Source organism: Miscanthus floridulus, unplaced genomic scaffold, assembly GCF_019320115.1.
Source record: "Miscanthus floridulus cultivar M001 unplaced genomic scaffold, ASM1932011v1 os_1000_1_2, whole genome shotgun sequence".
Classification (NCBI taxonomy): Eukaryota; Viridiplantae; Streptophyta; class Magnoliopsida; order Poales; family Poaceae; genus Miscanthus; species Miscanthus floridulus.
Window position 1 is genome coordinate 107,140 of NW_027097453.1, and position 8,093 is coordinate 115,232.

Sequence of the window (8,093 nt, forward strand, 5' to 3'; positions counted from 1 at the left end):
GCCCGCACGACTAGGCGTACTTCAAGTGCGAGCCCACGCCGCTCCCGCGCTCGCATAGTGTCGTGCTTCGTGTCCCGCGTCATTTCGTTTCTATCTGTGCCCGTACGGTTTCATGCGTCTACCTCTCACGGTTCCAGAGCTATTTCTCTATACTAAATTTAGCTAAAACTAAAAATAAAAATATAGCTCTTCTTTTCTTCTCTTCTCTGGTTGTGTGTATGATTTGAGAGCCTCTCCCATCTATATATATATATATATATAGTCATAGGATGGTCAATTTGGGGAGCTTTCCTTGCACGTACCTATGCAACCGTTATGGGGGAGCCAAGGGAGTGACACGTGGCGGTGGAAGGCAAATGGTGTAGGTGGGGGTGCGACCACACCCCAAGTGCGCCCGCACCCTGGGTGGCACCTCCCCGCACCGCCTTCGCGGAGGCGGTTTCTGAGTGGGTTTGGGCTATGTCTTTGTGGGTTTTGCCCCCGAACCTTCAGGTATGTCGATGCGAGACCCACAGGATACCCCGAAAGGGAGAGAGAAGATCTAGTCCAACTAGGATTCTTTCCATGTAATCTTAGTAGTAGAACTATTAAGTAATCCTACTAGAAAATCTCATTGTAAACCGACTAGGACTCTGGCCTCCTGACTATATAAAGGAGGGCAGGGCTCCTGAGAGGAGGGGACGATAATTGTACAACACAACATATCACAATCAATCCAACGCAAAGGCGTACGCCGACTGGACGTAAGGTTATTACTCGATCTACGATCAAGGACCTGAACCAGGATAAATCGACTGTCTCTTGCATTAACCATCAAGTTCAGCATACGCCGAAGCCCGAACATACTGCCCCGGGTACCCCCGTGGCAGGCTATCGGTGGTGAAACATCGACAGCTGGCGCGCCAGGTAGGGGATTTCGGCGACTTTGCATCCGAGAGCTCGATGGACCTCGACAACATAATCTTTCCGACGGGATCAACTTTCATCTTCGGCTCATGGATCTGCGAGGCAGACAACAACGGCAAGCTTCAGGGCCATCTCCTCAAAGATCCAGATCATTATAAAGAATTTCCTATTTCAACAACTACAACGGATCAGCTCACCAGAAGATTCGCGTAGCTCATAGTATCCGATTCAAATCAGATTTCACGGCCACTCGTATCCGATTCGAATTCAAGCTCCAAGGCGAAGTTTTATTCGAGTACTTTCAAGAAACCGAGTTCTTTTTTGGCAAGATTTCAGAGCACAACCCAAAACAACTCGGATTACCCTCAGAGTTATTTCAAGAAGTCGAGTTCTTTTCCATTTGGGCTCGACAACATGGCAAAATTCTATCAGGGACAGTTCGAAAGATCTTTCAATCCAAGATTCGGGATACCACTGACAGAAGCTTAGGAGGGTCTCGTGCTAACTATAACATCGCAAGACTGTATCATCCACTGGCCAGGTTCCGTTCCTGAGGATAGCGGAACCCAACTAGTCGGCACAACAACAACAGCTATTCTACCTTACCAAGAAGGAGACTCGATCTACGACACCAAGGCATCTACTAAAGTTATCAGCGACTCCAACAGCATGAAAACTAACACCAATAACAGAACGACTCACACACGAGAAGTGCTCATGGTTCGACGTCCTCGGTCACCGTTAAATCCCCCAGAAGCACCCGATGTCAGATCATCAGATGAATCAGAATTCAACATATCACCCTTTGCCCAGGGCTATGATGGAGAAACCAAAAGTCAGAAACAAGCTAGAGAAAGAAAAAACAAGTTGAAGCAAGGGCGCTAACACCGTGCTAGGCAGCACAGGGAAGCTTGGATCAGATATGAGTCAGAATTGGCTGAGTACGACAAAAGAAAATCGCAACGAGAAGTCAAAGGAAGACGCACGGCAAATACGCCTTACGATAAGATTCAAGAAGCATTAGAAGAACTCGGAGCAACTTCACATCCCGGTGAGAAGTATGAATAGCTCCAGGACTTGCTCCGATCGACGATCCCGAGAACGCATGAAGAGAGAGCTCGATCAAGACTACCCGCCAGATCAACAACCCACAGGCAAGAAGATCAAAATCAAAGGAAATCCGCTTTCGAAAGACTTGGACCGGGTGGAAGCCATGATGGAGGGAGTAGGAAGGAACATAATCAAGGCCATTGATTTGAACAACCAAGGAAGACTAGGAGTAGGGTACCTACCCAGACAACCTCGCAAGATTATTCCTATCAGAACGACAGTTGGCCAGAAGAAGGTGCCGAATCCGAATTCAAAGAAACCAAGACACACGACAGATTCCCCTGTTTCACGAACAGGCTTGCATTAGTACGATTACCTCACAAATTCAAACCGTCTAACCACTCCAAGTATGATGGCAAAACTGAACCTAAGGCAATGGCTCAGAATATATTCACAATCAATTGAAAGCCATGGCACTATTCTTTCCCAGGAGACGATGATATCAAAACCATGCCCCTCCAATGGCACTGGAAGCCATGCCCCTCCAATGGTTCGACAAACTGAACCCAGGATCTATTAGAAATTGGGAGAATTTGCAAAGAGCTTTTTGTGAGAATTTTATAGGAATCATTACACACCCAATCACTCACGCGGAACTAAAAGGACTCAAGCAAAAGGGAGGTGAAAGTCTCAGAAATTACTATTGACGATTCGGCGAACTACGAGCTCAAGTGCATGACATAACCGAACGAGAAGTAATTGAAGCTTTCTCTCACGGAATCATGGCTAGGTGGCAATTTCAAGACTTCTGCAAAGAAAATCCAAGAAACAATGAAGAATTTAGACGAACAGTAGAAAAGATGATTACTGCAGAAGAAAAAACACGAGAGAGTTTCCTAGACAGAAGCAACTAGGACAACTCGGACAAGCAAAATCACCGAAATAGCAGACATCAAGAAAGAAAAAGTAGACCAGACAATACTATGGCAATGGCCGACAAATCAAAGAAGTTTTTCAAACCCAGAAGATATGATGACATTGAAAACATACGTTGCCCATTGCACCCTAGTGGGAGGCACACCATCGGAAATTGCTACACTTTCAATGATTGATACACAAAAAGATAGTAAGGAAAACACCAAAGAGGACAATCAGAAAAGAGAGGAAGACAACCACGAGGACAAAGGATTCCAAAAACCCAGGGGAACGGTAGCAGTGATCTTCTTAGGGGCTCCGGATTGCAGAAGCAAATATCAAGAAAAACTAGCACTACGAACCATTATGACAGCAGAACCGGCTACACCAAGATACCTCAATTGGTCACAGTATCCTATCCAATTTACCAGAGAAGACCAATGGACTAGCGTGGGAAACGTAGGCCATTATCCATTGGTTCTAGATCCAACTATTGCTGGTATGACCGTCACCAAAGTACTAATCGATGGAGGAGCTGGACTCAATATCATCTTTTTAGAAACTCTAAGGAAAATGGGACTACAACTCGTCCGGGATGATCACGCCAACAAGCACACCTTTTTACAGAATAGTACCCGGAAAAGCAGCCATGCCACTCGGACAAATTACTTTACCCGTTACTTTTGGAACTCCTTCAAACTACCGAACAAAGTTTATCAAATTTGAGGTCGCTGACTTCGATTCGTCATATCATGCAATCCTCGGACGTCCAGCACTGGCCAAATTCATGGCAATACCACATTATCCGTACTTACTGCTTAAGATGCCAGGACCCAATGGTATCCTTTCTCTTCGAAGCGATTTGAAGCGTGCTTTTGACTGTGACGTTCAGGCGATCCAAATTGCAGCTAAGGCACAAGCCGACAATGGAAGAAAAGAAATAGCCGCAATCGCTGCAGAGACAAGCCAAGAAGAATTAGAAATACCGGCTAAAAAGCCCAGCATCATCGCACCACCAAAAGAAGCCGACGTCAAGCAAATCGACTTAGGCACAGGTGATACCTCCAAGACAGCAACCATCAGTGCTCACCTCTCGGCAAAATAGGAACTCGCGCTCACCAACTTTCTTCGGGACAACAAAGATATCTTCGCCTGGAAGCCGACCGACATGCTAGGAGTCCCAAGGGAGTTGGCTGAGCACAGAATTGATGTTAATGAAAGCTCCAAGCCTGTAAAGCAACAGCTACGACGATTCTCACCCGACAAAAAGGCAGCAATTAAAAAGGAAATAACAAAACTGATGGCAGCCGGATTCATCAAGGAAATCCTTCATCTAGACTGGCTAGCAAACCCGGTCCTTGTGCAGAAGAAAAACACGGACGAGTGGCGTATATGCATCGACTACACAGATCTCAACAAACATTGCCCAAAAGATCCGTTCGGGCTACCACGCATTGACCAGATAGTTGACTCAACAGTAGGATCTGCACTATTATCTTTTCTCGATTGCTATTTAGGGTATCACCAGATCGCACTAAAAGAACAAGACCAGAGCAAGACATCTTTCATCACCCCATTTGGTGCCTACTGCTACAAGACCATGTCGTTTGGACTAAAGAACGCTGGCGCCACGTACCAAAGAGCTATCCAAACTTGCCTTGGGAATCAAATCGGTGAAAATGTGGAGGCATACGTGGACAATGTAGTGGTGAAAACAAAGAACCCAGACACCCTGATTGAAGATTTAAAGCAAACCTTCGAAAACTTGAAGAGATGGAGATGGAAATTGAACCCAAACAAATGTGTATTTGGAGTTCCCTCAGGACAACTACTCGGATTTTTGGTCAGTCAGCGCGGGATCGAAGCCAGCACCAAGCAAATTCGAGCTATAACAGAAATGGGCCCACCTAGAAGTGTCAAAGATGTGCAAAAACTAACAGAATGCATGGCGGCCCTCAACCGCTTCATATCAAGACTCGGCGAAAAGAGGTTACCTTTCTTTAAACTACTAAAGAAGACAGACAAGTTCGAGTGGACAATAGAGGCCGACGAAGCTTTCAAAAAACTTAAAGAATACCTCACCTCGTCGCCTGTCCTAACACCTCCAAAGAAAGATGAAGATATGATGCTATATATTGCGGCGACTCCTACCGTAATCAGCACGGCAATAGTCATAGAAAGAGAAGAACAAGGGCGCGTTCATAGAAAGAGAAGAACAAGGGCGCGTGTATAAAGTGCAACGTCCCGTATACTACATCAGCGAAGTACTGTCAGAATCCAAAATCCGGTACCCGCATGTACAAAAACTACTCTATGCTCTACTCATCACCTCACGCAAGCTTCGCCACTATTTCGAAAGCCACAAGATTACTGTGGTGACAAATTTTCCACTCGGAGACATCCTACACAATAAAGATGCCACTGGGCGCATATCCAAGTGGGCAGTTGAAATCGGAGCTCTTGACATCGATTTCACCCCACGGAAAGCAATCAAATCTCAAGCCCTCGCTGATTTTATGGCCGAATAGACAGAGATTCAACAGCCTTTATTAGATATAATCTTTGACCACTGGAAGATGTACTTTGACGGATCACCCAAACTAGGTGGGGCCGGTGCAGGCGTTCTCCTCATTTCTCCAGAAGGAAAATAACTCAAGTACGTCCTTCAGATATTATGGCAAGCTACAAATAACGAAGCAGAATATGAAGCCCTCATCCATGGGCTATGAGTGGCAATTACCCTCGAAATAAAAAGATTACTCGTATACGGCGATTCAGCAGTAGTCATCAACCAAGTCAACAAAGATTGGGATTGCACCAAAGAAAACATGGGTGCTTACTGTGCTGAAATACGGAAACTTGAAAAACATTTCCAAGGATTAGAAATTTTACACGTCCTACGTGATTCCAACATTACAGCAGATATCCTTGCCAAGCTTGGATCAGACAGAGCGAAGGTTCCACCCGGCGTATTCATACAAGAGCTATCAGTTCCCTCTATCAAACAACCCGGTGAAACAACACATGAAATTCAGGCTAAAAGCGTTCAGATCTTGGTAATCAACACTTCATGGAGCCAAGTTTTCATCGACTATATCAAAGAAAATAAATTGCCAGCAGATAAGGCAGAAGCCACCCAAGTTGTTTGCAGAAGCAAAAACTACGTTCTAGTAGGAGATAAACTTTACAAAAGAGCAGCATCATCAGGAGTACTCCTAAAATGTGTCTCATCTGAAGAAGGTAAAGAGATCCTAGACAAAATACACTCAGGTTGCTGTGGAAATCATGCCGCCTCAAGGACACTGGTTGGCAAAGCATTTCACACCGGATTCTACTGGCCAACCGCTTTGAAAGATGCAGAAGAGCTTGTCAGAAAATGCAAAGGTTGCCAAATGTTTGCAAGACAAGCCCATGTACCAGCTCACAATCTTATCTGCATCCCACCCGCTTGGCCTTTTTCCTGCTGGGGACTGGATCAAGTAGGACCCCTGAAAAAAGCAAAAGGTGGCTTCGAGTACATCTTTGTAGCAATCGACAAGTTCACCAAGTGGATTGAATACAAACCACTCGCGAAATACAGCGCAACCAAAGCAGTCGAGTTCATCCAAGACATTATGCACCGCTTCGGCATGCCCAATCGAATCATCACAGATCTAGGCTCCCCCTTCATAGCTATAGAATTCAAGAGCTGGGCACAAGACTGTGGTTTCAGTATAGACTATGCGTCTGTTGCACATCCAAAAGCCAACGGACAAGTAGAAAGGGCTAATGGACTCATACTAGCCGGATTAAAACCAAGGTTATACGAAGAACTAGTGGACTATGGGTCCAAATGGATTGAAGAATTACCGAAAGTAGTATGGGGGCTACAAACTCAAATAAGCAGAGCAACAGGCTACTCACCCTTCTTCCTAGTTTACGGGTCAGAGGCCGTACTGCCCGCCGACTTGATCTGGACATCCCCAAAGATAGAACAATACGATGAAGGAGAAGTAGAACACATAAGAAGATTAGAACTCGACAGCTTAGAAGAAGTCAGAGTAAACACTACCCTCCAATCAGCCAGATACCTACAAGGTTTAAGACGGCACTACAACAAGAGTACCCAACCTCGATCGCTACAAGTCGAAGACTTAGTGCTAAGAAGGATACAAAAGACTGACGGACGACATAAGCTACTCAGTCCATGGGAAGGTCCGTTCATTGTCACAAAAGTCACCGGACCAGGCACATACAAGTTAATAACCGAAGATGGAAAAGAAGTCAGCAATACATGGCACATCAGCCAGCTAAGAAGATTCTACGTGTAAAAACAACTCAAGAAAAAACAGATATGCAAGCCACAAGGGACCAACGTTCACAATCGATGAAAGACAATACTCTTCAACAACATATGTATTAGTTTATATTCATGATCAATAAAGATGATATTCATCCACAGCACGTCTTGTCATGACTTCCAACGAGTTGTTTTCACGAAACAAAAAGCAAAATGGCTGAAAACATGCCTGAGCATCCCGGCCGAGAGCAAAATAGCTAAAAAGACGCTTGAGCCCGCCGATGAGGGTAGCTAAAAGCTAACACCCGAAACAAAAAAGCAAAATGGCTGAAAACATGCCTGAGCATCCCGGCCGAGAGCAAAATAGCTGAAAAGACGCTTGAGCTCGCCGATGAGGGTAGCTAAAAGCTAACACCCGAAACAAAAAGCAAAATGGCTAAAAACATGCCTGAGCATCCCGGTCGAGAGCAAAATAGCTAAAAAGACGCTTGAGCCCGCCAATGAGGGTAGCTAAAAGCTAACACCCGAAACAAAAAGCAAAATGGCTGAAAACATGCTTGAGCATCCTGGCCGAGAGCAAAATAGCTGAAAACACGCTTGAGCCCGCCGATGAGGGTAGCTAAAAGCTAACACCCGAAACAAAAAGCAAAATGGCTGAAAACATACCTAAGCATCCCCGCTAAGAGCAAAATAGCTAAAAAGACGCTTGAGCCCACCGATGAGGGTAGCTAAAAGCTAAAACTAGTCGACCGAAATTGAACTTCAAAAGACCCTCCAGCTCTTCGTTCCGAAAAGCAAGAGGCTCGGGGGCTACATCCAGATAGGAATACTTTTTCCTCAGAAAAGCACAAGCGCCAAGTTCATCAAGGCAACATTCTATGCCGAGTCATTTTTACATAGCGTGGACGAAAGGTTATCAACACAAAGATTTACATCTAACAAG